Source organism: Oryctolagus cuniculus, chromosome 19, assembly GCF_051225735.1.
Source record: "Oryctolagus cuniculus isolate XC-2025 breed Fujian yellow rabbit chromosome 19, ASM5122573v1, whole genome shotgun sequence".
Lineage (NCBI taxonomy): Eukaryota > Metazoa > Chordata > Mammalia > Lagomorpha > Leporidae > Oryctolagus > Oryctolagus cuniculus.
This window is the reverse complement of record NC_142885.1, coordinates 65690952-65707982: the sequence shown is the minus strand read 5'-3', so window position 1 is coordinate 65707982 and position 17031 is coordinate 65690952.

Here is a 17031-nt window from a genome sequence, read left to right as displayed (position 1 = left end):
ACACAAAACTGAAAAGCAGAAATCCAAAGAGAAAAATTCTTCTAATGTCTAAACACAGCCTCGGTCCATTAGTCTGCTCTTGCAAAGGTAGAGAGACAACACAAAATGTGGGAGAAGGCTGGTGTCTACCCCTCACCTTCCCAGCATGAAGGTAGTGGGGAGGGGAAACAACGTCTCAGGAAGATACTGGCAACTCAGGTCCTCCTTCTCCCATCTATGCTGAAAACCCATTTCAACAGGGTACATTCTAGACCCACCTTCCGTTAAGACGCTCCCTACACAGTGGTCACATAGTTTGGATGTGCATCTGAGACAGCCCATCTTTCATCAGAAAGCAAAACCTTTTCATGGGTATATTAATTAAGTGGTAGACCTGGACATCTCATTTGTAGGAAATACACACTTTTTCTAATAATGGAAATTAGTATTTCTCACAAGTCCCCAAATTACCTAGCAACAGAATCTTAATCTAAATCAACTTAAGATGACCTTGGTTAATTAAATCAGCACTTTTCTGGCAAACTCAGGAATGTTCCTTTGTATTCTTAGTAGGGTTACAGAGACACTGCATATGGTTCTTTGAACATCCCTGTAGGAGGAGCCTCTTGCTGCTTGCCCTTCTTTGTTTGTTCATATCAAAATTTGATGGGATGGACTCTATTACCATTGGGGCCAGAGTATGCATCTCCTGGGGCCAACTGTTTGCGTCTATTTCAACTGGACGGAATCATAAATATTTTCCCGCTGGTTCCTCAGTTTCCATCCACTCTTTTTCATGACCATCTTTTTTTTTTTGACAGGCAGAGTGCACAGTGAGAGAGAGAGAGACAGAGAGAAAGGTCTTCCTTTGCTGTTGGTTCACCTTCCAATGGCCGCCACGGCCGGCACGCTGTGGCCGGCACACTGCGCTGATCCGATGGCAGGAGCCAGGTACTTCTCCTGGTCTCCCATGGGGTGCAGGGCCCAAGCACTTGGGCCATCCTCCACTGCCTTCCCGGGCCACAGCAGAGAGCTGGTCTGGAAGAGGGGCAACCGGGACAGAATCCGGCGCCCCGACCGGGACTAGAACCCAGTGTGCCGGTGCCGCAAGGTGCGGAGGATTAGCCTAATGAGCCGCGGCGCGGGCCTCATGACCATCTTAAAGTTGCTGCCTCCTTGAGCTCAACATCTGCCTTCCCACTCTTTCTGTTCCTTTCTCAGGGACACTGATTTTTTTTTTTTTTTTAGTCTCTAGATAATATAGAGGAGCAGTGTATCAACCCCTGGTTCCAGTGTCTTCCAGGTTTTTCCTACTAGAGCATCAACACCATTAGCAAACCTCTCTTTCACTTGTGTAGACCACTTTTCACCATACGCTGTAGCCTTGCTGTGTTTTCCTCTGACGAAAAGCTTTCCACTAGGGAAGTCTAGAAACCTAACCAGTTGGAACCTGGACATTCCCAATGCCTGTTTGCTACAGATTCACAAACAATCCCTTGAATCACTTCCTCAAAGGGAATTTAAATGAACATTTATGTGTTGATTTTTACTAATCCTGCTTTCATCTGAATTCTAACTTGGGAGTATTTCTGCCTATGCTCCTCTGAACATCATGTTAAAAACAAAACCAAAAGCATACACTTCAGAATAAGACAGATCTAGGTCCTACACTTGGCTCTGCACCTTACTGCCTGGCTCATTTCTCCTGGCTGAATTTATTTCCCCAATAATGAATTATAGGTAGTAATTCATAGTGAGGTGGTGAGGATTAAATAACACATATACTTAGATATATAAAGCATTTAACACAGTGCCTGAAACACAGTAAGAGCTCAGTGTTTGCACTCATTATTATTTGCTTCATTATCCCACAGCCCAAGTTCTACTCACCTCATTGTCATGTAGCTCTTCTCTATAGTGACCAGGAAATGTAACAGGATGAGAAGCTAGTGTATTGCTTGGCATTTTTCCAATGAAACTAGAAAAATGCCCTCCTTCTAAGGATAGGCCTTCACCTACAGAACAGCTTTAAAATATTGTGCCAGACACTGCAAGCAATTCTAATACACAAAGTCTGAGATGTCGAAAAATCCTTGGCAGGGCTATTTCTCCAGGGGCTCTAGAGGATTCGAACAGGTGCACAGTCTTGACCTTACATAGCAACAGCATGATTTTTCTCAAGCATGAAGCATGACTGCACACTTCGTAAAAGACCTGGAGGCCATGGCCCCAGGAAATTGGAAGCCTGGAAAATAAGCATTCAAAAGGTGAAAATGCTTCATCTTGTTATTAGGGGGATAGAGAGAAATGCTTGCCAAAAGCTGAAGCCGTCAACATCCATTTGGATATGCTGGTGCAGCCACCAACGTGTCCTTGGCTTCTCAGTCTGATTGCATCACCCCTTGGGATGGAGATGAGGCTAGCAGGCTCTTTACCTCCATAACAGGGATTTGCTTATTCTAATAGGAGCTCGAGTGGAGCGAAGGGGATGGACGTTTATCCCCTTATTTAAGGCATCATATCCAAAGTGTTCAGTGATCTGTAGCACAGATGAAAGAATTACACTTAACAATAACTTACTGTAGATTTCAAAATACCTGGAAGAGGGGACTTTGAATGTTCCCGACACAATGAAATTATGCTGAAGTGAGGATATGCTAATTACCCTTGTACTGCATACAAGCATCTATATATCACGCTGTCACCCATAAATACTTACATATGCAATTATCATGTCTTAATTAAGCTATTTTTAGAAAACAAAGATGCACAAAAGGAAAATAATCTTCCATAATCTCACTTCATAATCCCACCACCAAGCAACAGAGTCATTGAAAGCCTTCTTGTGCGCGGTTGCTCTCTCCTGTCCCCTTCTAGGTACATAGTTTAACAACTCTATCAAGATAAACTTATTCACTATGTGGTCACCTTCCTTCACTGTACAGCTCAGTGACTTCTAGGAAATTGTTGAGTTTTGCAACCATCACCATAATACAGGCTCAGAGCATTTTCATCCCCTCAATGAGATCATGCAGGTTCATTCACAGTTAGTCCTCACTTTATCCTGCTGCAAGGAGTCGCTGATCCACTCCTTCCCTGACCATCTGTCTTTGATGAAGGATTTCATACAAAAGGAATTATTCACTATGGGGTCCTATGCGGCTGGCTTCTTTCTTCCAGCTTTCATCCATGTTGTGCATGTTTTGGGGCTGGATACTATTCAACCTATCCATAGGTTGTCGATTGGCCCATTGATAGACATTAAGATCGCTTTGGTTTTATAATGAATTATCCTGATAAGGATATTAATGTGCTATTCTTTGTGGAAGCATATGTTTTTCTCTTCTCTAGACTAAATATCTGGGAGTGATATTGAAGAAGTACTGGGTTGTCTGGTAAATTTATGTCTAATGTGTCAAGAGAATGCTGAATTGTTTTTTCAAAGTGCCTGTATCATTTTACATTCCCAGAAGCAATATATGAGGACTCCTATTTTGCCATCTCCTTGCCAACACTTGTTGTTGTCTGCCTTTTGGATCCAGCCATTCTAGTGGGTGTGAAATCTATTTTTATCTTGATATAAGTTCATTCAGTCCACTCAGATGGAAGTCTGAAAGATCCTTATCCATTTTGTCCTACAAATAGGGAAGTCATGCTTTATGGCTTCTAACAGCACAGAGTTTGGTTTTCCTTTTGCTCAGTGCTCTTCTTCCCTCTCCTCTCCATAGTCATACCCAAGGGCATGATGGCATATTCTATGTGTCACAGTTGAAGTTGTTCTGAATAAACCTGACACAGAAAATTCCTAGCACAGGTGTTCTGCTATTCTCCTGCTGCCTATGGGGACCTTGCTAATCCTTTCTCCTGGTGCACCCAGGGCTGCAGGATGTTTTTCCAGCATGGACATGCCAAGAATGGTAAGAAGGAGGAAATCAACTTGCCATGCTTGATATATAAAGTTCTGCACATCACTTGTTCATTGAATAAAATCATACAATAAATGTGCATTTAACTTTCCTTGTGAAACGATTGCAATGCTCAGGAAGATTCCAGCATATTCACACATTGTAATTTCTGTTGTATACATATAATTTTTCTGATTTATTTCTTTTACAAATAATGCTATGCTGAATATCGTTTTTTAAAGATTCATTTATTTTATTTGAAAAGCAGAGTTACAGAGAAAGAGAGAGAGAGATTAAAATATTTCATCTGCTGGTTCACTCCCCAAGTGGCCACAGTGTCTGGGGCTGGGTCAGGCCAAAGCTGGGAGCAAGGAGCTTCTTCTGGGTCTCTCACATGGGTGGAAGGGGCCCAAGTCCGCATCTTCTGCTGCTTCCACAAACACATCAGCAGAGAACTGGAAAGGAAGTGGGGCGGCTGGGACTTGAACCGATTCCCATATGGAATGATGGCTTTGCAGCTGACAGCTTAACACACTGCCACACAGTGCTAGCCCACCAGTGGTGAGTATTTCTGTGGATTTATACATCCTAGAAGTACAATTAAAAGATTGAAGAGTAGGAGCTGGCATTATGGCACAGTGGGTTAAGCCACCACCTGCAATGCTGGCATCCTGTAAGAGCACTGATTTGAGCCCTAGTTGATCACTTCTGATCCAGCTCCCTGCTGGGGATGCACTCGGGAAAGCAGTGAAAGACTGCCTGAGCTCTTGGGTCCTTGCACCTCAGGGGGAGACCTGGGTGGAGCTCCAGGCTCCTGGCACTGGGCTGGCCCAGTCTCGGTGGTTTCAGCCATTTGCGGAGTGAACCAGCAGATGAATGATCTCTCCTCTATACCCCATCACGCAGCTCTACCTTTCAAATAAATCTGTATTTAAACAAATCAGAGTAGAAAGTTATTGAGTCTCTCAATGCATCACTGAAGTATTTGTAGAGAAAAACTCTGGTTTTTGGTTCCACTTTTCTGATGAATGGGGGCCTGGTGTGGTGATGGCTCAACTATTTCCTGAAATGTTGAAAGTCTGTAGTGTTTTTTTAAGTTTCTAGGAAATCCTTGAAATGAATGTGGCCTCTTTGGAAGTCCCTGTTATATTAAGTCAGACAGCTTGTTTGGATTTTTCTAACAGTGGCAAGAGTATTTTTTTCTCCCTGCTGCTCCTTGTTGACTTCCTGGCCCTTCCAATGCTAGTAAACTGGCTGCAATCCCAGAATTCTTTGAGCATGATCTAGTGAAGAGGCTAGCAGGGAACCGGTCACCAGGGCTAAGTCAGTTTCTCCTGGTGGAAGAGGACTGGGCTTGGCCCAGCGTCCTGCCTTCTCAAGGTGACTCCAGCTTGCAACAAACAGAAAATATTAAGAGAAGCTGTTGGACCCAACTTAGGGACATGAGCCACCTCGGGAGGGTCAGATTCTGGCTCTGACGTCATGCTGGCTTGCTGCACATCAAACACAGGGGTAGGGTGGCTGGCAATGTTTCTACTGAATTCTTTCTCCTAAGCTCCTTCACCCCATCCTTAGTAATTAACCTTTAGCTCTCTATACTTTTCTTTTGATCAGTTTCCATTGTGCCTATATGCTGAAATATTGTGCAGCATCTCATAAAAGTTTTAGAAATGCTGAGGGAATGAGACAACACACTGACAGTTTTTAGTAGCCTTAACATGGTGCTGCTCCTGTAAGATTATTATTATTATTACTGAAAAGAATATAGCACATGAAGTCATATTTTGAGGCACAATTTTTCCCAAGTATTAAACATTAATTCAAAATTTAAAAGAAAACTAATTAGAAAACAAAGATGGTGGCCAAAGGTCAATTACAAGAGATCTTTGTCGATCTCTACTCGTGACATCACTGTTATACACATTCACCACGAATTATCACATATAGTATATCTACCATGATTTAGGGCTTATGTATTCAATGGGGTTCTATCAGGAAACAAGTGCTAGGAGGGGAGAATCCTGTGCCATCGACTGCTAGACCCCCAGCACATAGATGTTCTAGAAATGGTGAATGAATGAAGCATACATGTAAAATTTCTTAGTAGCCATACCTGATGGATCCTATAATATTTTCTTATTATTATTGAAAAGAATATAGAATACAAAGTTGTTTTTTGAAGCACAATTTTGTTTCACCAAAGGGGGCTATTGCATAAAAGCTCAATTGTATTATTTCTTATTTAAGTAACAAATTAACCCAAACTTAGTGGCTTCAAACAACAAAAATGCATTATTGAATACTTCTGGAAGTAAAAAGACCAAAATGAGCTTCCCAGAACTCACTGCTTCTTATTAAAAATAAGCCCACCGGGTAAACATTATCTCATTGACTCAGATGGAGCACAGATAAAAAGCAGGAACTGTCCCTTACACTGGAATGCCATTTTCGTAGATGCACACACGCGACTCCACAAACTGTGCACTTGGGTTTCTACACTTCACGTAAGGTGCATCTCGATTTCTGAACAGTGAGGTGGAATTTCAGCCGTTTCTGAGCCAAGTCTTCCCCTCCTCAATGTTCATATTTTGCTCTACTCACTGCTACATCCCTGACAATGCCTGTTATTTCATGTTCCCCTCAACAGCAATTTTTTTGAGATTTTAAAAAGCAAGATTTATTTGAGTAAAAAAACCTCTAGCCACAGTGGCATGGGATGGGGGGGCTTCCAAGAGAGGAAAAGACCAAAAGTGATTGGTGCTAGTGGGGTTTTTAAGGACAATTTTGGGGAAGAAATTGTCAATCAATAAGGTGGAAACAAACCCAACAAAAGACCTGATTGACAATCCTTCATCAACAGATTTTAAACTCAGAAAGTTGTTTCATAATCTGCAGGTGTCGCTTCAGATATCTTCATCTTCCAGGGTTATCTCTTTGCCACCCATTCCCAAGATGTCAGGCAAGGGTGACTCTTTTTACCCTCACAGCCTGAGTTAGTCACTCTTTACACAAGTTGAGTCAAATTACCAGTGCTCTGAGTTTGACACAATCCTATTTCTCTAGTTTTGCTTTTGTTGCCTGCACTTTCAGGGTTTTTATCCCAAAAAATCATTGCCTACACCAATGTCTTGAAGTGTTTCTCCTACATTCCTTTCTAGCAGTCTCATAGTTTGGGGTCTTACATTTATGTCTTTGACCCATCTTGAGTTGACTTTTTTTTTTTTTAACTATTCCTCAGTTTATTTGCATCTCATTCATGATTTTTCTTTTTTCTTTTTTTTAACTTTTATTTAATGAATATAGATTTCCAAAGTACAGCTTATGGATTACAATGGCTCCCCCCCCATAACTTCCCTCCCAACTGAAACCCTCCCATCTCCCGCTCCTTCTCCCCTTCCACTCACATCAAGATTAATTTTCAATTCTATTTATATACAGAAGATCAGTTTAGCATACATTAAGTAAAGATTTCAACAGTTTGCACCCACATAGAAACACAAAGTGAAAAATACTGTTTGAGTACTAGTTATAGCATTAAATCACAATGCACAGCACATTAAGGACAGAGATCCTACATGAGGAGTAAGTGCACAATGACTCCTGTTGTTGACTTAACAAATTGACACTCTTGTTTATGGCATCAGTAATCACCCTAGGCTCTTGTCATGAGTTTCCAAGGCTATGGAAGCCTTTTGAGTTCACCAACTCTGATCATATTTAGGCAAGGCTGTAGTCAAAGTGGAAGTTCTCTCCTCCCTTCAGAGAAAGGTACCTCCTTCTCTGATGACCTGTTCTTTTCACTGGGATCTCACTCACGGAGATCTTTCATTTAGGTCATTTTTTTTTTTTTTTTGCCAGAGTGTCTTGACTTTCCATGCCTGAAATACTCTCATGGGCTTTTCAGCCAGATCCGAATGCCTTTAGGGCTGATTCTGAGGCCAGAGTGCTGTTTAGGACATCTGCCATTCTATGAGTCTGCTGTGTATCTCACTTCCCATGTTGGATCGTTCTCTCCCTTTTTTAATTCTATCAGTATTTGCAGACACTAGTCTTGTTTATGTGATCCCTTTGGCTCTTAGTCCTATCATTACGACCAATTGTGGGCAGAAATTGATCACTTGGACTAGTGAGATGGCATTGGTACATGCCACCTTGATGGGATTGAATTGGAATCCCCTGGCATGTTTCTAACTCTACTGTTTGAGGTAAGTCAGCTTGAGCATGTCCCAAATTGTACATCTATTCCCTCTCTTATTCCCACTCATATTTAATAGGGATCACTTTTCAGTTAAGTTTCAACACTTAAGAATAACTGTGTATTGATTACAGTATTCAACCAAAAGTATTAAGTAGAACAAACAAACAAAAATACTAAGAGGGATAACGTATTAAGTTGTTCATCAACAGTCAGGGCAAGGGCTGATCAAGTCACCGTTTCTCACAGTGTTCATTTCACTTCAACAGGTTTCCTTTTTGGTGCTCGGTTAGTTGTCACCAATCAGGGAGAGCATACGATATTTGTCCCTTTGGGACTGGCTTATTTCACCCAGCATAATGTTTTCCAAATTCCTAACAGGGATCACTTTTCAGTTAAAATTTAAACACCTAAAAATAATTGTATGTTAATTACAGAGTTCAACCAGTAGTACTAGAAGAAAAAAATACTAAAATGGATAGAGTATTACATTGTACATCAACAGTCAGGACAAGAGCTGATCAAGTCACTGATTCTCATAGTGTCCATTTCACTTCAACAGGTTTCCCCTTTGGTGCTCAGTTAGTTGTTGCCGGTCAGGGAGAACATATGATATTTGTCCCTTTGGGACTGGCTTAATTCACTCAGCATGATGTTTTCCAGATTCCTCCATCTTGTTGCAAATGACCAGGTTTCATTGTTTTTGACTGATGTATAGTATTCTATAGAGTACATGTCCCATAATTTCTTTATCCAGTCTACTGTTGATGGGCATTTGTGTTGGTTCCAGGTCTTAGCTATTGTGAGTTGAGCTGCAATAAACATTAAGGTGCAGACAGCTTTTTTGTTTGCCAATTTAATTGGAGTTGACTTTTTTGTATAATGTAAGAGAGCCAATGGAGGACTACAGTTCAAAGTAATGTGTTATATGTTGTATGAACAAATAGAAGAAAGAAGCTATAAGCCTGCAATCATAAAGAAATGCTAAAAAGGGGAAATGTTGACTACTCTGATTTGATCAGTACTGATGGCATACATGTATTGAAATATCACATTTTAGCCTATAAATATGTACAAGAGAGAGAATTTGGATTAAAAAAGAAATTGTGTGTGGTTCATTAATTTTGAAAAATATACTAGGGTGGGGGCCGGCACTGTGGCTCACTTGGTCAATCCTCCACCTGCGGTGCCAGCATCCCATGTGGGTTCCGGCTTCTGGTCCAGTTGCTCCTCTTCCAGTCCAGTTCTCTGCTGTGGCCCAAGTTCTTGGGCTCCTGCACCTGCATGGGAGACCAGGAGAAGGCACCTGGCTCCTGGCTTCAGATCAGAGCAGCGCGTCGGCCATAGTGGCCATTTGGGGGTGAACCAATGGAAGAAAGACCTTTCTCTCTCACTCTCTCTCACTAACTCTGCTTGTCAAATAAAAAAAAAGAAATAAAAATATACTAGGGTAAGCTAAGTTTGGGATATATGGAAATCTTTGCACTACTTCACAGTTTTTAATTTGTAGATTTAAAACTATTCCAAAATAAAAACATTTATGTAAAATGTTCCAAATAAGGACATAAATGTTCAAAACATGACTACAAATTGAACTAAAATTTTTGAAGAAGATGACAGTAACAAAACATTGCCCATGTTCCAATCGAGGTCTCTCTCTCTCTCTCTTTTTTTTTTTTTTTTTTTTTTTTTGACAGGCAGAGTGGACAGTGAGAGAGAGAGAGACAGAGAGAAAGGTCTTCCTTCCGTTGGATCATCCCCCAATGGCCGCTGCAGCCAGCGCACTGCACTGATCTGAAGCCGGGAGCCAGGTGCTTCTCCTGGTCTCCCATGGGGTGCAGGGCCCAAGCACTTGGGCCATCCTCCACTGCACTCCCGGGCCACAGCAGAGAGCTGGCCTGAAAGAAGGGCAACCGGGACAGAATCCGGCACCCCGACTGGGACTAGAACCCAGGGTACCGGTGCGGCAGGCGAAAGATTAGCCTATTGAGCCATGGCGCCGGCCTTCAATCAGCGTCTCTTATTCAAATGTGAAGTGTCCCGCAGCAGAAGCCACCTTGGGTTCACAGCTGAGCCCCAGCTCACAGGACACTGTCAGGTGTTTTGCAGGGGTACAGTCAGGCTCTCTGGACTGAATTCTGACCTTCCCCTCTCACAAGTGAGGAGGTAGCATCAGCAGCCAGGATTTCTGTCCTCCCAAGGGTAGAAGGGTTTACAGGGCTTCTGCTAATGCCATGCTGACATGTTCCTTGCACAGGGCCTGGTAGAAAATTAAATCAGGTGGCTTCCCCACTGCAACATAAGACACTTTTCTAATTAGGGCAATGTTTAATTTAGTGTCTCATGGCTTTTTGAATAAATATAAATTGTCATACTAAAGTGACAGGTGTAAAACCCAGGATGGTTGTGTTAGAGAGGTTAATCTGCTGTTAATCAAATCAGTTCTGCTTGACTTTCTCCCGGGGAGTGAGAGATAATGGCCCTGTTTAACTGGAGATTAGCCAGCTTTTGGCTGGGAATCCCTCAGGGCTCACCTGAGCCTCCCTGTGTCTTGTTCAGAATGAAGATATTCATATGCGTTACTCATTAAAGTTGGCTCTTTCTCCTTCCTTGGGTATCCCATGAAGTAAGGACACTTTCTATTGGGCCTTTCCATTTATTGGAAGGTTTTTTCCTCTCAATCCATCTAGTTCTGGAATATTCTAGAAGATTACTACAAGGCTCTCCAAATTTCCAAGTTCCTTCATGCACCAGAATTGGGAACTAGAACTCCAAAGCAGCATTGATTGGAAACACTGCAGAGAAGTAAGGTCTTGGGTAAGGAAGGGAGGCATTTTCCCTGGATGTTGCAAAGACCGCATCATTGTTTCTGTACTGCAAGGACTTTGCTTTGTAACTTCAGGGATGTGCAGCCACAAGAACACTGGGATTCTCACAGCAGGCAGGGAAACAGCCACATCTTCGTGGGCTCCACTGCTAGGCAGGAGCCACAAGGATCAGTGGTTTTGCAGGCAGCCGGGCAAAACATGTGAGATGAAAAGAAAATAGATGAGAAGCCGTATCCTGCCTGCAACTCCTGGAGTCATGTTAGGAATATTCCGAATGAGCTGACAGCATCATTGTGAAGACAGGGAACGATCAAACAAAATTTGAATCATCGTTGTTCATTTCGGCCCCCCTGGTAAAGGAAGATGATAGAATGGTGTGATCAAGGCTGAGGAGTATTGAATCTGGGTCCTGGATTCACGTTCCAGCATATGACACAAGCCATGTGGCCACTGTGCGTCTCCACATTCTTACAAGTAAAATGAGGTTGCTGAGATTAATAAGATGCTACTGGGGATGGGGGGAGGGGGAGGCGTTGAGACCAGCAGGTAAGACACCTGAGTCCCACATCGGAGTATCTGAGTCCAATTCTTGACTCTGGCTCCTGACTCCAGTTTCCTGCTAATGCAAACTCTGGGAGGCAGTGGTAATGGCTCAAGGCATTGAGTTCCTGCCACTCATGCGAGACAACTGAATAGCATTCCTGGCTTCCAGCTTTGGCCTGGCTCAGCCCCAGTCATTGTGGGCATTTAAGGAATGAAGCAACAGATGGGAGACTTTGTGGTCTCTTTCTGCTTCTCAAATAAATACATAAAATTAACTATTTGGAAACAAAAGAGTATGCACTTTGTACTTAAAGCTGACTGGTTATAGACAGCTAGTAAATGATCATTTGTTATCTCCATTATCATCCCCATCACTATCATCACAATCATCACTCTCACCATCATCAACGTTACCATCATCATCGTTAGTATTAGTGCATCTAGAATGGTTACTATCAGGGAAATTAAAATTACATTGGCATTATCATCTCCACTTTGTGGGTGAGAAAGGCATGAGTCAGATTTTGAGTCTTGTCTGGGAGAACACAGTTAATCAGAACTAGTGCTAGATCAGAACCTAGTCCTTCCAGTATGCCAAAATTCAATATTCTTTCTAAAAAGAGAGTTGACATAGAGCAAAGAGCATAGGAGACAGGAGAGAGAACTACAGTAGATACTGTAGGATGATGTATCTCCATTAATTTAAGATGTGACATTGTTGGGTTGGGTTCAAAGGGAAGAGCATACTCCTAGTTATTGGAATTTGGAGATTTATTTTTTTTTATTTCCTACCTATGGATTAATGATATAATAAGAACAGATTCGTTCTCTTGTGTCTTCCTAGCCAGCATGTTAATCTCCCTTGTGACCCTGAATTGTCTCTGGATTTTGGATAGGCACAACGATGTATCCACTTATTTTCCTGTAACTCACCCAGCATGTAAAACAAATAACTAGGCTGACATGTCTGAAGTGCTGCATTGTGGGCAAAACAAGAAGGAAAGACAGTCTTGCTCTTCTATTTATGGACTATAAACCCTTTACCGTGGCATTGATAAAGGGTTTATAGTCAGTACACAAGCTGGTTACACCATAAATTGTAAAGTTATATGATAAATGGTGACTTTATAGCAGTAGTAGATATCAAAGAAAAAAATGAGTTTGAATCTGAAAGGATCTATCATTGAAGATACTTGCTGCAAGTTTAAATATTCAAGCTTGTTTTTGTCTTCATTTCATTTAAGCATTGGATAATTTCTTCTGAGTGGGGGTTTATAGATTTACCTAGAGATCAACTGTGTAAACAAACAAAAAACAGAAGGCAACATGAATGGTGAATGAGCTACTCATGACGTGGTAAGAAATAGAAGAGAAGAAACACGGAATTATTCAAGCATTCAGTTTTCTGTTTTTATCTTGACAGGTGACAGGTGAGATTCCCACCCCCCCACCACCACCATCAGTTTGGGACCTGCTAATGTGGCATTGTTGTAAGACATCTTGGTTACTAAGTGGAGAAACAGAAAATATTTACAAGGGAAATGTGTTGAATATAACTTAATTGCCTCTAGTTTACATTAAAGCTAAAAGCAGTAAAATGTCAACAAATGTTAATTTCCCAGCCTCTCTAATGGGCACATACTCTCTCAGCTCCCAATTCTGTCCTTATTCATTATGGAACTGTGACTGCTAATATTTACTTATTACTTATTTATATTTTCATTTGAAAGTAAAAATAACCTCATTTGCCATAATAACAGCTTAATATTACCAGTGCTAAGAAACTGTCTTTTAAAAGATTTCTATTAATGGCCTCTCAGAAGAAGAGATCAGAGAGTTCTCGCTTTTTGCATATGGAATGTGAAGAAAGTATCATTAACTTAGAATATGAACATCATTCACTCTAGTGCTCACTTAGTGCTTTGGGAAAGAAGGTGCCTTCAATTTGTGGAGGAAAGGAAGAATCCGATAGTGGTTGAAGGAGAAACCCAAACTGTAAAACTCAGATCTATGGGGATGCTTTGCAGAGCCTGGGAGTTGAGTTCCACTTTGGATTTGCAAATCTGAGATCACTAGGAGGTGACCTGCTAATGGCCAGAGGATAGAGGTATTGTCCACACTGGGCGAGGTGGCCCAGGTTCCTCTAGTTAAGTCTAGCTAAAGTCTTATCTCAAGACCTTCCACAGACTGCCCACTGGGGATCATCCCGACTGGCCTTGGCCTGGTTGTCTGACTTCCTCATCAATAAGTAGCTTGGCACATCACTCATGTACTTGTCCACAGTCACCTCTTAGCCTAGGGCTGAATGATTTCCTGGGACATGCGACTTTAAAATTTTAACTCTAATGAAGTCTCAATGAACAGATTATGTTGGTCACACTAGTGATCTTGAGTTAGTAGGAGGATGAGATAGAGAAATCCAGCTGGCAGCTGTACACATCTAGGGGAGGCTGAGAGAGAGAGTGAGAGATAGAGAGAAAGAGAGGGAGAGGGAATGAGGCAGTGAAAAGGATGGAGAGACCACTTTAGAGGTGAGACTGTGGAAGATGGGTATAACTAACTGGCAGTGTCGTCAGCAAGGACAGAAAATTATTACCACCTTGTGTGACAATTATGATCAACTGGAAGTGCCTGCATGGAATTATGCATTGAGATGTATTCTAAAAAAAGGAAATAAATAACAAATATTGAAGGAAAAAAAATAAACGAAATGTTGATGAAGGGTATGGGATTTCTTTTTGGGTTTATGGAAGTGATCCAGAATTAAGCAGTAGCCATGGTTGTGCATTTAAAATTATGAATACATTTAAAGCAATTATACACATTGAAAGGATGAACTGTAAAAAACAAGGGAGAGATATTCTGAGGCTACTTAACAAAACCATGCATGATAAACATCACAGAATGAAATAAAAAGCAGAATGTACTGCTTGGTACCACAACATGAGGGAGGGAAGGAAGGCAGAGGTGGGGAGAGATTGACTTAGAAATGGATGCAGTTGCCATTCAAAACTTAAATTAACTTTTAAAATTCTTACTAAACTAGAAGTCATAACAGTCAAGGAAGGAACATATAAAGGCACACAAGACTTTCATGTACATTATTTCATGTTCTTGTTCTAGGCATACATAAATTCTCAACAAATAACACTGTTTATATTGCTTGTCAATCTATTTCCTTTGTATTGTTTTGTTCAAAACATATTTTGAGCAAAATATGTTATACTGTGTTATTAAATACTATTCTAGTTTTATTGCACAGGACTGCAGAGTGTATCTCTATACGCACATCATTGTAGTATGTTTGCCTAAGAGCTTTCCTATTGTTGGACATCTGGTTGCTGCTATTCCCCTATTTTTGACCAACAAGCTCAGCCATTTCTTACATGTCAACCCTATAGCACATTTGCTCCTATCTCAATCTTACAGATAGTCTTAAGGATGAAACAGCAAATCTTGGCACTTGAAGATACCTGGAAGTTGAGCCAGCACTCACTGCAGAAAAGGATAACTTGTCTCCAAGGTAGAAAATCTGTTAGAGAACTGGGACACATGAATGCAGCGCCATGGACAGCTCCTTCCAAATTGTAGTCCTACAGCCTAAACACAGTCCCTTCAGACACTCTGCACCAGTCCTAAAATCATTAAGACACCTAATCATCTTGTCAAAGATGCAGCTCTGATGAATACAAGTGCAGGTATTTATGTTCAACATTTTGACCAGAAAGAGTGTGACTGGGTCACTCTGTAGAAGCTGGATTGAGACAATTTCCCTCCAACTGTAAGCAATTATTCATATTCTTTCTTTCTAACTTATTATTTGTTATTTAAATTATAAGACAGTACATGTATGACAAGGCCTTACAGTTGCTGCACTATTTTCACTTAAATAAATGCATCAAGAATAAAATTTTATTTCATCACCCAAAACCAATATTGTTCTCATGTATTTTTAAGTTTATCCACATGCCACCAAAAGTAACCCTGTTTGTCAGTGGCAATAGCACACCATAGGAAACACTAATAATATTCTGAGTTTTCTTAATTCTCCTAGCTTAGAAGAGAAACAAAATCTAAAAAACATGATTTATTTTTAACAAACCTGCATGTTACAGGTGTTCAGAATTTGTAATTATAGTAACTGTCTTGGCATCCTCTCTAGCTTTACAAAACTTGTCCTGCCTAGGAGTAAAGCAGTGTCCATAATTGCATGTTGGTTTGTAACGGCTCTCATTAGTCTTTGCAAAGAACCCACCTGTTCGCTAATTCCTTCCCCTCCCATTGCCTCACTATCAGTCTTGGAGGTCATTGTCAGCTCCTTCTAGAGGTGTGCAGGTTGACACTGTGGAAGTTTACCAGCTTGTCCATGTTTTTCCAGAACACTTTATGGAGCTAAGATGGAAAATACGTTTCTCTGCCACAGAATCATGCAACCTTCATTCTTGTCTTGCACACTGGAGTGTCCATCTGCCTCCTGCCCTCTGGGTTTCCTTTCACTCAGTGTCCTGCTGAGATTGCTCTCTTTAAGCCAGTCCCCTGGGTGTGTGTGAACATCACCGAGGGCACTTCATACTAAATCCTAAGCCCACCCCCCAGAGATGCTGATTGGACTGATTGCAATGGCGCCTAGATAGATGAGTGACTCTATGGTGCATTCTGGCTTGGGAACCATTGCTTAATGAGTGCTGTCATTACCAGAATTTTGTTGGAAATGCAGAATCCCAACTTCCTTCCACTCCTTCCTTCTATTCTGTACAGCCACAAATGGCCTTTTAACAAGATCTCCAAATAATTTGCATCTATATTAAAGTTTGAGAAGCACTACCCTATAAGAGTAGTGGTCTACCATATTGATTTTTACTGGTGATGTGGTTTATTTATTACATTCCACCTGGGGTTGAAAACACAAATAATAACTAAAAAAGTATTTAATAAGTTGATTAAGATGAAAGCCATCTTTTCATTTAGGCCAAAGATGCATAAGAGTGTTTTTGAAAAATCCTTGGAAAATGGGATTCAAAGTTATTTGGGTGCAAAAAATTTTTGAAAACTATGTGTATAAAAGGACTTCAAAAAGTTTATGGAAAAGGTATAATATGAAAAAACTACATGGGGATTTCCAAACTTTTAGCGCCAAAATACTTATTTGTAATGATGTATATGAAGTATTTACTCATTAAAAGGTTTTGGTGTCATCATAGAGAATCACAATGTTTAGCACATGGTTCTGAGTAGGCTGGAATCATGATAGACTTTTCCTACTTGGGGCTCCAGGTACTAGCCATCTTGGAAGAGTTGGAAGAAGACTGGGAAGCAAACAGCTTCCCTATTTCAGTGTGATCTCCAGAAAGTGACTCAACCTCAAAGAGTGTCACATTGTTCTCATGAGAATAAAATAAAATTTTGTATGCAGATTGACAAACACATGGCAAGAATGCAATGAATAAACTCAAATGTTTATGAGTTGTGTGACTTTGAGAAATGTTTTACTCTATGGGCTTCTGTTTCCCTCAAATAATGAGAGGACAGTGGTGAAGATGGCTCAGGATTCAAAGGGAAAGCACAATTAATGCACCTAGTA